We start from the raw sequence: 13,992 nt of genomic DNA, 5'->3' as shown, positions 1-13,992 counted from the left end.
CAGGGTCTATTGCCTTTTAATGCTGCAGAGTGAAAACATTGATGCATCTCTTGAGTCTGGAGATCTCAATGTGCCCTAGTGTCCTTCTTAAAGGGAATTTCTGCTGTGAGCACTAACTCATTAGAAAGTGCATTTGGACCAGTTTAAGGGCAGATTTTCTCTTATTGTCCAGTTTCTAAGCTGTTCTGCTGAGACCCAGTTCACCAGACACAGAAACAAAAGAACAGTATAATCAAAAAAATGTGTAAAATGAAGGAATGAAAGTTTCTTCTTAGATTGTGTGGAATCAGCTTAAAATGGGCCTGAAATAAGTAGGATTTAAGTGAAGTACAAAAGATCAAGCCTCGGAAAAAATTGTCAGGTAATTTTAAGCAATCCTCTTTGCTCCTTGTGCTGGTGATGAGACTGCTCTGGAAACTCAGATCACTGCTGTTTTGGAGCACACATCTCTTTATCTGTACACCTGATCTTCCTTTCAGAAAATCACAGCTGAGCTTATGACTACACAGGGGCTTAGGACTACAAACCTGTAGTGGTTTGTGACTGAAAATGTCCCCTGGAATAATAAAAACTGATCTCAAAGGTAATGTGAGATTTTCTTCTTGATAACTTTGTTGATCCTTTGAAATGGGGTAAAAACTCAGTTCTACTAAATATGGGGGAAGAGATTCTTTTTCTGAGATGTATCTTCTATTAGACACTGACTGGTTTTATTTAAAAAGAGAAAAACTGAGTTAATTTTTAAAATTATGTAAAAAACCTTAGTCTTTCGAAAATGGGAAAAAGAGTGGACTTTGTAGCTACTGGGGAGAAAAAATCACCAATATGACTTGTAACCTTCTTTCCAGGAGAGGAAGAATTGTTTGCAGAGTATTAGGGGGTGTTTGGTTTGTCCTGAACAATGCCAGGGGCACAGGGATGGTCCTGCTCCATTTCCAGTTATCCCCTCCTGTCCCCTGAGATGAGTTGGTGGCCCAGGTGCTCTGCCGTGCCCAGCTCTGGGATGCAGCCCGTGGAAAGCACCCCAAGGCAGCACAGGAGGCCCTGGTGGGTCAGACAGCAGGGAGGGGCATACAGGGCCATCAGGAAATCAATCTGAACCTTGGCTACATGCTGCAGAAATTAATTGCTGCTGGTGAATGGCAGGGACAGGCTGATTAGCAGCTTCAGTAGGGGGATTTAGCAAACTTCATCAGGGCTGGGAGCTGTTTGTGCTTGGTTTGGATGCAAAGCAGAGATTTGTGTACTCATTTACTCAAGAGTTTATTTTGTACAAACCTGTGAGTTGGTGATGGTGCTAGGCTTCATGAACTGTGCATTTGGGGACTGCAGCAGCGCAGGAGAGCAGCATGTGCTGCTTATGGTGATACTGTTGCAGACAGGCTGCTCTGGAGAACACACAGGTAAAATCCCAAAGGGTCCCTTGTCCCTCCTGCTGGAGGAGGTGTCATTCCTGTACATTCCTGTAAGGCTGCTCTGTGTTCCAGTCAGCACTCTGACTACTAATTTTCCCAGCTAAAAAAAAATTGTCTTAATCAAAGTACTGTAAAATTCAATATATGTTAATAAAATCTTTTAAGACTTTAGTTAATGGGCATTAGTTAATGGGCAAATGGAAGAAGAGGCCACTTGATGTGGATTCTGGGGATGGTTTTGGTGTAGAAGGGTGCACAACAGCAACAGTGTTTTGTGGCTGCTGTTGGGAATATTTAGAATTCTTGCTTGGTGGGGAGGTAAGCGTCTCAAAAGTTTTATTTTCCCACCTAATTTTGAAAGCCAGTCTCTGAATGAACAGGTACAGGGGAGAGAGATGGGGAATAAGGAGAGGAAGAGGCAGAGGAGAGAGGGTTTTTGAGCTGCTTTTCCTATTCTTCCCGAGTGTAGGGGAAAAGCCTGAAACCCGTCAGGTGGTAATGGAGGTGCAATGCCCAGGGAGAGGCCGGGAGGATCCCTCGGGAGCGGAGGCGGCGCGGGGCTGTGAGGGGCGGTGCGGGGCTGTGAGGGGCGGTGAGGGGCTGTGATGGGCTGTGAGGGGCGGTGCGGGGCTGTGAGGGGCGGTGAGGGGCTGTGAGGGGCGGTGAGGGGCTGTGAGGGGCGGTGCGGGGCTGTGCGGGGCCGTGCGGCTGCGGGGCCGCGGAGCGCGGGCAGGGGGCAGCGTCGGGCCGGGAACCGGGAGCGCCGCGCCGGGAACGCGCTCGGGGATAAGGGGTACCGGAGAGGGAACCCCAGACCCCCGGTCTGCCCTCCGAAAATCCTGCAAAGAGGGAAAATCAAATGTGTGGGAGGCGCTCCGGGTGTAGGGCTTACTGTTGGTGCAGGGAAATGCCTTGTTTGTACTCGAGGAGCTTTCTGCCCGCGCATGGGTTCCTCGGGGTACATCGTGAATGCGGGCTGGCGGTGGGATGTGCTTTTGGTGGGGTTTTTGTCCCGTCCTTTTCGGGGATGGCTGGAGGCGTCCCCGGTTTTGTCTCTGAGCAGTCGGGGTGTGCAGGGATTGAGGTCTCACACAGGTTACAGGTGTCATTCCCATCTCCTGGGACTGCCGGCTGCCAGCCCCGTTTGTCCGTGCTCTGAGCAGTCGGGGTGCGCAGGGATTGAGGTCTCACACAGGTTATGGGTGTCATTCCCATCTCCCGAGGGACTGCCGGCTGCCAGCCCGGGTTTGTCCCTGTGTCCCTTCCCGCAGCCGTGGGATGTGTCCCGGCTCCGCCGGGGCTCGGAGCACCCGGCACGGCCGGAGCTGCGCTCTGCGGGTGCCGCTCTGCGCTCAGCGAGGCTGCAGCTGCTCAATGGGAGCAGGAGGATTGCACTCTGACCCTTGCGGCGTTCCTGCGAGTGTTCTTTACATTGTAACCGTGCCTTATGATATTTTTTTTTTTTTTTTAATGAGCTGGGCAACGCTATCATGACTGAGAGTTGCGGTTCAGAACCAAGAATAAAGAAAAGCAATGTAGCTATTGTGATTAGCTTGCTACAGTGTAATCCTTTTCAGCCAGGAAATTTCGATAATTATTCTACCTACATGTCTATCATAAAAAAGTCAACTCAAGCTCTTTTGTTAACTGCAGTTAAATTTTCTGATACTGCTATCCCCTTCTTATTTTTGCTAAGATGAGTGAAACAAAGATATTATAGTGGTTCTTGCCTTCATATATAAGAGCATGGAGATTTTTTCAATGAAAATTTCCAATAATCTTACATTTACATAGACATAGTTATTTTTTAGGGATTCTGCCATTGCATAGTTTTTAGGGTTTTTTTATTATTATTTTTTAACTGTTATTAAAGAATACGGAGAGATTTTCCAGGCTGCTGTGAGTAAATTCTGTTAGAAATGAAGGAAGATGCTGCAGGAAGAAACTTTGATGTAATGCATATGTTGTGCCACACTTGGGGAATTGAAAAGAGAGGGCTTTGCTGTTTGTTAGTACAGCAAGTGTCTCACAGGTGACTGTTTTGCAAACGTGATAAAGCTGATTTATTATGTAAAACATGAAGTGTTTTGTTGCTTGACTAGGCTGCTCAGAGTTTGTGAGACCTCATGTAAGTATTGAGGAGAATATATCCTGAAAAATTTGTGTCAGGGGAATTCTTTCATCTATATGGGAAAATACAGACTTAAAGGAAGGAAGAGCTTTGTGTGCTGCATGAATCAGGCTGTACTCAGACTACAGGAGTTCCTATAGGGTACAAGTGGAGAAAAAGCAATGTAGTCTTGCTGGTGTGGAGGTTTGGGCAGAAGGTCCCAGAGTATATTATGCTCTTTCAGCTCAGAAAGCTGAAATGAACTTTCAGCTGGTCCTGTGGACTCACTGAGTGTAGGAGACCCACAGCAGAGTTTAGCCACAAATCTTCAGCCTTAAACAGGTTTAAGTAAAAGTTTCTTTGCTGCTTCAATGTAAAGAGGAACTCTGACCAAGCCAGGATCTGCTTAAAACTGGTAAGGTAGGATCTAGGTCAATAATTATGTGCTTCAATTCAACACCTAACCTGCAACCACTTGATAGTGTGGAAGAACTGGGAACAGACTTAGTGAAAATGAGGGCTTGGTGTGCAGGGAATGGTGCAAAATGAAGGTTCACCTCATTGCTCATGCGCCTTGCAAAGCCCTGGTGCGCCCCTAAGTAGAGCAGCTGTGCACACAAATCTCAGTCTTTATCCTGAGTTCTTTCAGGCTTAGGCATGGCAAAGTATTAGTGTCCAGTGATGCTGCTTGATGAAAATGTAATTTTGTTTTTCTTAGTTATTAGGTGCTGAATTAGGTGCTGGGGCTTTATGAATGTGTATGGTGTCTATAGCAGTCAAGTGTCCTCAGCAGTTGGAAAACTGCCTGTAATAGTCAGGATTTTCTGTAGGATAAAGCAAAATTTCTGAAGTTACTTTGCAATCCAATGGCCTCAAAATGGTGTTAAGGAACTGGCTTGATGTTAGCAATTGACTTTTTGTTTCATTAGATATCATTAATTTCAGTGTTGTCAATAAATTCTCAAACACCTTGAGCAGAAGCTTAGCTGAAGCAAAATAGATATTCGGAACAATTTGGTTGTAAATTGGATTTCCAGCTTTCATGGCTGTAGTTTCAGCTATTCTGAACAATTCTATTCCAGCTATTCTGGTCTCTCTTTATTTTGCTCTGTCATTAAGAGAAGCCCAAGCCATGTTACACTTGGAGCTCTCTGGGACAATGATATTCCTGATGCAGAATCATCAAGCCAGGCACACAAAGACTGGAATACCTGGATTTTCTTTCTGCCAGTGAACTTAATCCCTAGATGGTCTGTTATCTGCACAAAGGGAAATGGCAAAAGGTTGTTGCTTTACCACCCAGGAGTCAGGTCTGATGGTGGTGCGAGATGCAGATTTACAGGTTAGATTTGCCTGTCATTTAGATTTGTTCTGCTGACTTTGGTCCCACCTCTTTCCTCATGTTTTATCTCTGCTCACACCTAAACTTGGAAAAGGCTGGCAGAGCTGACCAGTGTGCACAAGCCAGTTTGGTGCAGAACCTTCATCTTCTCCAGGGGACCAGCACCACCACATCTGCTGCCTTCAGTGCTTGACTCCCAGTGAGTGCTTCTTGTCAGCAGAGCAGCTCTTTCACTGCCTTAGTTAATGCTAATTTAGCTGACACACGTTTCTCATTTTTGGAAACTGAAAATAAACCTTTAGGCTGTTAATAGACTTTTTTTTTGCAAACAGAAGGAAATGCAGACATGATTTTTAGCTGGAGGAATTGCACTGTAGTTTTAGAGGAGACTATTAGGGGAATATGATTTCACAAATGTATTGCACAACAATACACTAATTCTTTGTGTGTCTCCAGAGGCCTCAGCCCAAAGGTAGCTGAAATTCTATACCATAATTGCATTCTTTCAAAATTGCAGCTATAAGAGGCCATAGTTGTTTCCAGAGAAATGTTAAAAATGGGATGTGCATTTTTCTCTACATACGTTGCATATGTTAGCATTCACTCATAGATTACTTCATTAACCTTTGCTCTTCAGAAGCCTTGGAAAGAAAAAAATACTTGAAGGAAAAATAGATTGGGAGAGCAGGCTGAAGGGATTTCATCAAAGGTCAAAATCCAGCAAGTTGGCTCTCCCTGCCCCCTCCCTTGACCAAACAGTTTCTGCTCCTCTGTCTCCACAAAGAAACAAATAAGTCTTGCAGGTGCTGCAGAAGCAGAGATTATTTTGGTGCTTATTCCTCATGTGTGGTTTGAACTATTTTATAAGGCTCTTTCATGATTTGCTTATTCAGGATTTTTCTTGTTCTTGAATGGAAACTATAGTAACAACCAAAAAAGAAACAATGTAAACCAAAAATCCAGATAAAAGGCACTTTTTTTATCCACTCTTTTGTTTTAAAGAAAGCAGAACAATTACCTGAGTGACTTGGGCCTGAGATGCCTCTGGCATTGACAGCTCTTCAATACACCTGGTTTTAATTTAGCTGGTTTTTCTTTTATTTATTTCTATTACCTATTTTTGGTGTCCACATGGTGACAATAATATACTGAAAGTAGCTAAACTCACTCTATATTCTGGATTCAATTTTAAAAGTGACTTCTCATGGCCAAGTTATAAAGCTTTGAAATATGGGATCATAATAGAAATGCTGACAGTATCTTAACAGTGTCTGCAGTAGTGGGTGTTTCTCTAATATAAACAAATGGTGTTATTGGACTCTTTTTTCCCCCCCACACTCCCTGCTTTCAATCAAAGGTGGTTTTATCACTCATTACCTTTAAACTATCATCTTTTTTGCTTAACCCACAACAAGGCTTGTTTGTTTTGTTTTGTTTTCCTCTTTGAATCTGGAGTGGAACGGGACAGACAGGAAAAATTTAGGTTGTAGCTTATCCAGATGACTTCCCTGCTGTCTGCTATTATGTACTTATGTTCAGTAAGTGTGTAAATAAACACTTTGAATCTAAGCCTTGAAGGAGACAATCTTTAAGGAAAGTGTCATGACAGAGTAATTAAAAGGGTGAACATTTTAAGATGCTGTGTTTCTGGTCTATTTTATTGATAGAAATTAAGCCTTTTTTCCATAAAGGAAAAACAAAAACCTCTGTAACTTGTTTAGCTGATACCCAGGGAAAGGCTTCCCCATTACATTAATTCAAACCTCTCTCTGTAAAACCCATATTTTGGGCTGCAGTTGCATGGAGGGATGAAGGTGGAGGCAGCACGTCATCTTCTGGGTGGGTGACAATGCTAGGGTGCCCACAGCTCCTCCAGGAGAATTGGTACAAAGCAGCGAGAGGACAGAGGTGAGGCAGCAGCACTGATGTGCAGACAGGCAAGGGAGGTGCCCGAGCCGCCTCCTTTGTGCCTTCTCCCGGCTGTGGAAATACCCGATGGGGTGGAGGCCGCCCTTGTAACTGCAGGATATTTTGTAGCTTCCTGTAAATGCTGTGTTAATTGAAGTGTGTCTGCGTTTTCATCTGTGCTAGGTAGTATTTTCTCCTAGAAACCCTACCACACACTATTATTAACTGGCAGCAGTTGCGGATTCCTTTTCTTCAGCTATTTCCTTTAGCTAAAAATGCAAAACTGTGCTGCCCTGAAGGGTTGTTTAGCAAGAGTTTTAATGAAATAATAGAAATGTTGCACTCTAGTGATTTCCCCCATGCAGGGAAATGTCACAGTCCGTTGGTTCTTTCCCAGGGACATTACATGAGATTACACCTATTTTCATTACTCAGCTCAAGTACAATATTGTTAAGTAAATATTTGCACAAAAATGTGGCCATCCTAAGGTGTGAGCGGTCCTGCAAGGTAAATAATTAAAGCATGCGCTCTCTCTGGTAGCAGAAACCAGTGCTTGATACAGGTTTGATCATTTCACATGTCCCTTTGTTAATCCATAACTGTCTTCTGCAATTATTTTCATCACGCAGCCAAGCAAAGATAAAAGGTGGAACGTGCCCCTCTGGCCTGCTCCCAGGGAAACTCCATTATCCTGCCAGGCTCACGTGGCTGCAGAAAAGCCAATCTGAGTGGGAATAGGCAGCCCACAAGGACGAGCTCGGTGTGAGCAGAAAATGAAGTTGTTACCAGACAGCAAACTGCAGCCCTCGGTTCTTATGAATATTTGAGTGAGTAACTAAAAACAGCTCGGTGGACTCTAAGCAGCTGTGACAGCTGAAACTGCCTGGGAAACCAGCGGTCTACAAGGACCACGATGAAAAGATCAGCAGCCACATTTCCACCTACACCACCAGTATATTGTAAAACATGAGAAGGTTCTTAGTCCCCAAATATTGTTTAGAAAGAAAAATACCTTTTCCCCCCATGAATTTGCATAGCAAGGTATGTACTGAATCTGGCCAGAAATTTTGGAAGTCCAATGATTTCTAACAACATATTCAAGGCAAGAGAATAGCCACATTTTCAGACATTGAAATATTGATGTTGCTTATACTTATAGAAAATTTGCCCTAGTGAATCTTTCATTAATATTTTTCAGCTAGTTCCACGTGGCAAGAACGATGATGAGAACAGTTTCCCTGGAGCTAATTTGTTCTGAATAATCTGCACTAAAAAGAAAGGGTGAAAAGACCATAATAAGCAAACTAATGAAAGACTGGGGTTGTTTTGTAGCATTTGGAAATAAGTACAGGAGTTATAAAAAGAACAAAGCAGCTAAATCTGTTTTCTCAAAAAAAAAAAAGAAAAAGGAAGAAAAAAGGGAAAAGTCTGTTACACTAAAGAGCAACTTTATGACGATGACTTTTTTTTTGTCCTTTTATTCTCATGTATTTTATAGAACTGCCTAAAGATGTGTTTGGTGTGACCTTCTTGATGGTATAGACCACAGTTAATGTGTCCTCTGCTGTGTTCATAACACGAATATTCCTGACTCAGTTGTTTTTGCTGGGATTGCTTACACAGGAGGAGGCTCCAGAATTGGTTTGGTATGGTGTGTAAGGTGTTGGCTTCACAACAAAACTTCGAGGGTGACATCTTTCTCACATTTTTTATTGCTATTGCAAGTTTACACTATAAATCTGACTGAGAACCAGATGAATTGCTCAGATAAATTGTAACTAGCTTGCCGTAAATGAGTAACAAAGAAAGGAATCTGCTTTTAAAATAGTAAGATGAAGAGCCTTTTTAACAAAAACTGCACTTCCATCTGTCAAATGGCACTCTGTCCTGGCACTTGTGCCATTTGGTAGCAGTGACATTGGTTTCATCACAGCGTCTGCAGGGCTGGAACTGAGCCCTTTGAAAAATTGTGGAGTTCCCACCAAACCTGTTCTTGTGCATTCACCAAGAGTGATGGTGGAATAATTGATCCTGTAGTAATAAAACACAGCTATTGACTGGCAGCCCTCTTGAACTCCTGCCCAGAACTCTCTTCTGTGAGCTCAGGTTTTCGGGAGCCACAGTTGAGCCATGTTTGTTGAGGGAGCCATGTCAGAGCAAGCTGGAAGGCTTAGGTCTGATTCTACCTATATTAATATCTATCAAGGAAACTGAAGTTTCCCAGAAAATGTGAAGTAAATAAAAATTCAGTGAGCATGAGTGAGCTACAGAACTGAATTCCAAGTTCTCTGGACATTTCTGTTTCAAATTTTGCATTTGTTATGATTTTTTTTAAAAAATTTGATCCTTTTATTTTGATTACATCACAAAAACCTTACCTGGCTGTGATTAACTGGTAGGATTTAGTTTGCATTATGACATAGTTACTTAATTTTGTTCTATGTTGTAGATAGGTTCCTGTCTGTTCTTGTCTCAGGCTTCTGACTCCATGGGGAGTGTTGAAAAGAAATGCAATTTTTCCTCAAGAGCTGAGGGGATGGAAAGTTCTGGCTCAGTACAGAGGCAGGAGATGCCAATGAGCATCCCAAAGACCTGATGTGCCCACTGAAGGATGGGCAAAGACAGAACTGTGATGCCCCTGATGGTGTTCCCTGCCCTCTGCTTCCCACCACAGCAAGGAAGTCTGAGTCAGCAGCCAGGGTTTGAGATACTGATGATGCAACTCTTTAAAAGATGACCAGGCATCGCTGATGCACCTTTTAAAGGTCCCATTAAAAGCTGCAGATTATTCTGTTAATCACCTCTGGATCATTTCTTTTCTCAACGTTTATGTTACCATCTCCATGGAGGACTGAACCCCCAAGGAGACTATTTTCTTGATTCAGCCCCTCTGTTTCAGCTCTGATCCGAGTGGAAAAGTTCTTCAAAGAATTAGGGAAGATATTTATATATATATATTCCTGGGTTTTATCTCCTCAACTATCTCTCATCATCTCTTTTCCTTTAACCCTACAAACCTGAGCAAAGCAGGTGGGGTATGGTTGGCTTCCCGTGCTTTGATGGATGAAGACTGAAGGAAACACCATCAAAGGCTTGTCCCATTTTCAGGTACCCCAGTGAGATGAGGAGCTGTGGAATAAAAGTTTGTTGTGCTGTGTGGTGAAGAGGAGCTCTGTAGGGTGCTGCAGGGTTCTGAATCCTTTCTTACCTCCTTGTTCAGGCACAGGAAAGAAGTCTTTCCTTCAGTGCTGCTCAGACCAGGTGAAACATCACAAATCCAAAGCTTTCCTGAATTTCTTGTAAGGCAGCAGAGTGCTAAGCACACAGCTGAAGGCTTGCAACAAATAGGAAAGCATTTGAAACAGTTTGCCTTGTTGTTTTGTTTCCAGCATTTTGGACAGCAAAGGAAGCTCTTTAATCTTGGTGCTCTCCCACTCTCACCTCTCCATTCTTGACACTCAGTTTCCCACCAGGAGGTTGCAGGTGAGGTTGATCAAAGGCTGTGGCTTCACGATGTGTAGCAACAACAACAAATTGGTCCTTAAAAATAGTTTTTCTTTCTGTTTCATGTTTTTTCTGGGAAAAGCACTCTTTATTTTTTTGTTTATCCTTCCCCAGTAGATGGATAGAGCAGACTGAATCCAGTTATGCACAGAGAGATCTGAGCCTGCCCCTAACAAGAGGCTTGCTTCCACGAGTGACTTTCATTTAGCCATGAAAGGGAAGCACCACTCCTGAGATCTTGGTGTCTCTCTGTAGCATTCTGCTGCTTCAGAAGGGTCTCTTTGGGCTCACATTAGCGACCTCTTCACCCACAAAGGAAAAATAAGGATTTGTATCCTGCTCTCCACTGGAAACATTTCAGCACTTATCACTGACTCTGGAAGTCATTTCCTCTGAGATTTTCTTGGCTTTGTACACAAAAAGTAAGACCTGAGAATTGCTGCTTCCCCCCCACCCCCAGGCCCTCCACACAGTAGGAGACAATAGCCTATTTCCTTTTGTTATTCTCTTAGTAGATTCTGGAAGGCTTTTTTGTCTGTTTTTTATAGCCAACCGTTGGAAGCTTTTATTTTCTCTCCATGGTTCTTCACATACAGTGGGGACTTCTGTTTTCATGATTCAATGATATGCTTGTCCATTTACTATGCTTGATTACTTTTTGAGTACATACTGATTTTGGGGGAGAGTTCTTAGGTTCTTGCTTTTAATTTTTGTTTGAAGTAGTTACCTAAATAAGACAAAAATAACATGGAATTTTTGAAATACTGGGGAAAGGGAATTACTGACATTCATAGGAGTCACTGAAGCAATGGGATTCTAATTTAATCAACTGATGGAATAAGGTACTTAGAAATCTAAACTAATTGCTTTTGACAGAATTTTAATTTTTTAAAATGATTTTCAAACAGAACGGCCAAAAATATCTTTTAAAAACCCTTTTATATCTATATAGAGTTTCTTTTAAATAAAGACCTTTTTCCACAGATATTCCTTACAGGTTTTGGGGCATCTGTTCTGAATCCCCTGAGTCTTAATTGCAACAGTCTTTGTAGACATTAAAAATAAGCTGTGCACAACATAAAACCCAAACTCTTTCTGTGGAAAAGCCTGCTATGATTAAAATTCTCAAGGAAATTTTGGATCCATACTGCCTTCTGAAGATTAAAGGGAATCTGATTTGTCCCTTTGAAAAGGAAATTGGGTCAGTGTCTTGAATGGCAGCTTTCTGGAGTACTGAAAATATCATATTCTTTATTATTTCAAATGTGAATTTAGGATTCTTTTATTTTTTTTCTTCTCCATTGAAATGATTGCACGACAGTGTTACTGAAGACATTCAGGAGGGGAACTTATTCCATGAGAAGTTGTGTAGCAGTGGAAAGTGAATAACCTGAGGCAAAACAAGAAAGAAATGGGAACAAGTTCAGGTCAGGGATTGCTACTTTGGGGATTAATAGCTGAGAGCAGTGAGGCAGTAGTGAGGTGAAAGCAGGCTAAATATTTAAGAGCTGCAGTCAGACCATACCAGGAGGACTTGTAGAAACATGGCATGTTAATCAGGTTTTTGCCAGGAATGATGGAAGTGCTCGTACAGGAGTGGTGTGGAAATTTATATTTTATACTATATGCACAAAGAAAAAACCCAAACAACAAACTAGTTTCAATTGCCTTAAACAACAAACAATTGCCTTAAAAACTGATCTACAAGTTAAACTTGTGTGGATCCTTAATGTCAGTGTGTTTAAATACCATAGCTAGTTCTGGCGAATAAATCCAAGCCTGTTTCAATCCTGTTTAGTTACATCAGTGTTTGCACACATTAACAGCTTTGATTCCTGAGATTCTTAAATGGCTGGGCTGAGGGGATGCAATCCTGCTAGTAAAGCTGGGCTGTGCAAAAACTGCACGTCTGCCTACTTCAGCTCTAGAAAGTAACCTTGAAAACTTCAGCCTCTTCTTTACCTGATACTCAAATGTGCCCGCATTCACCTGCTGGGCTTCTCAGGAATGTGATGCTGCAAAGTGTTCAGTTTGTCTGCTCCTGTCCTGAGTGTGTTGAGACCAACTGCTTCCCTGGCTCTTGTTTGAGATCCATATGTCCCTGCCACCAGCCTGACAAGGCACCAGCAGTGCCAGGATGAGCAGCAGCCTTCTCCAGCAACAGAACTGCATCAAGGTCCCGTTTTTCTTGTCTTGCCTGCATGGTGTGTTAAGCACGGTAAGAATGACACACTGTTTACAGAGTTTACAGCATGTCCTGATTTGGAAGGAACCCACAAGGATCATCAAGCCCAGCTCCTGAGTGAATGGCCCATTCAGGATTGAATCCATGACCTTGGCACTGTCAGTGCCATACCCTAATTTTTCTTCCCCTTAAGCATCATCTAGTTGTAAGAAAAGTAGGTTTTTTTTTTTTTTCAGAAGAAGCAGTTTAACTAGTGGCTTTGTACAGAAACCTTGGATTGTCAGGGCTTGGGAGGATTGGAGTGTAAGTTGTGAAGAAAGTGGACTGGTAGCCCTTCACACTAGGCATTGTGTCCTCAGCTGTGCAGTGTCCAGCCCCCTGGAACATGGTGCTGGGAGCAGCAGCACAGCTAAAGCAGATATAAATATCTGCCACGGAAGGGGCATGGCACAGTCTGGGAGCCAAAGGGAGAAATTCTGTCTGTACAGTCTGTGCCCATCTGCAAGGACTGTCATTCTGGATCAAAGGGCTGAGTTTTCTCCCTTCAAAGACTTTTTCTTGTCATAGATAGGCAAGCTTGCTTTTATGTAAAAGGAGAAGACATACCAAAACAGGATAGCCCAGCTTACAAATCTTAGTAGGGTCAGTATTAAAAAAGAAACCTCTAAAATCAGGGTAACCCCCTAACCTGTGACTGAAGAGTGATCCAGTACTCTGTATACACAACTCAGTATTTTGTATCCAGCGTTTGATTCTAATTTCAATGTCTTCCTTTTAAGTGTGGATTTCCTATGTGTGACTATGGAACTGCCATTTATCATACTTTTACTCCTCCAGCTCTAGTACCTTGTGAATATGAACTGCTGCTTTTGAAATGATTCCCTTTTTATCACTGACTGTTCAGTGATTTATTTCTCACTAAGATTGCAGATCAGATGTTCTGTCTTTGAACATTAGCCTTCCATGGGAAGAATGATGAAGGTGGGCAAATGACATCAGATTTAATTCTGCTTATTCTCACAGTGACTAAGTCTTTCAGCGGCACTGCTGAGTGCCTGCTGAAGCACTGCTAGGCTCTGGATGTGTAATGGGAAGCCATCAAGCAGCTTGCTACAAGATGTTTGTCTGCATTCTACTCTAAGCAGCTGTAAACAAACATCTTGCAACAAGGCCATGGTTCTGTCTGTAATTCAGGAAGGAAGAGAAGGAGGGGTTCAAGCTGTTTTCTTCAGGCTGCTTTTATGTTCCAGTCTGCCTAAGGTGGTGAACTGCTGCATGTGCCTGTGAACAGACCAGAGCATGCTCCTTGTTTCTTGTCCCTGCAGTTCCTTTCAGAAAGCTCAAGAGCCCCTCACTTTATTCTGAGAATGAGTAAGATACTTCACTCCTTCATTTTTTGAACCAAGGTTCTCTTTTATGTGCCCTGAACTGATATTAAAGGAGAAGATTATTCTGAGGCTCTCCTGTTGCCAAGTCTTTGCCAAGCCTCATCTGTGTCTACTCGCAGGGCAGAGTTCTTGGCAACCA

Source organism: Motacilla alba, chromosome 9, assembly GCF_015832195.1.
Source record: "Motacilla alba alba isolate MOTALB_02 chromosome 9, Motacilla_alba_V1.0_pri, whole genome shotgun sequence".
In the NCBI taxonomy this organism is placed as follows: domain Eukaryota; kingdom Metazoa; phylum Chordata; class Aves; order Passeriformes; family Motacillidae; genus Motacilla; species Motacilla alba.
Note: the sequence above shows the minus strand (reverse complement) of the source record.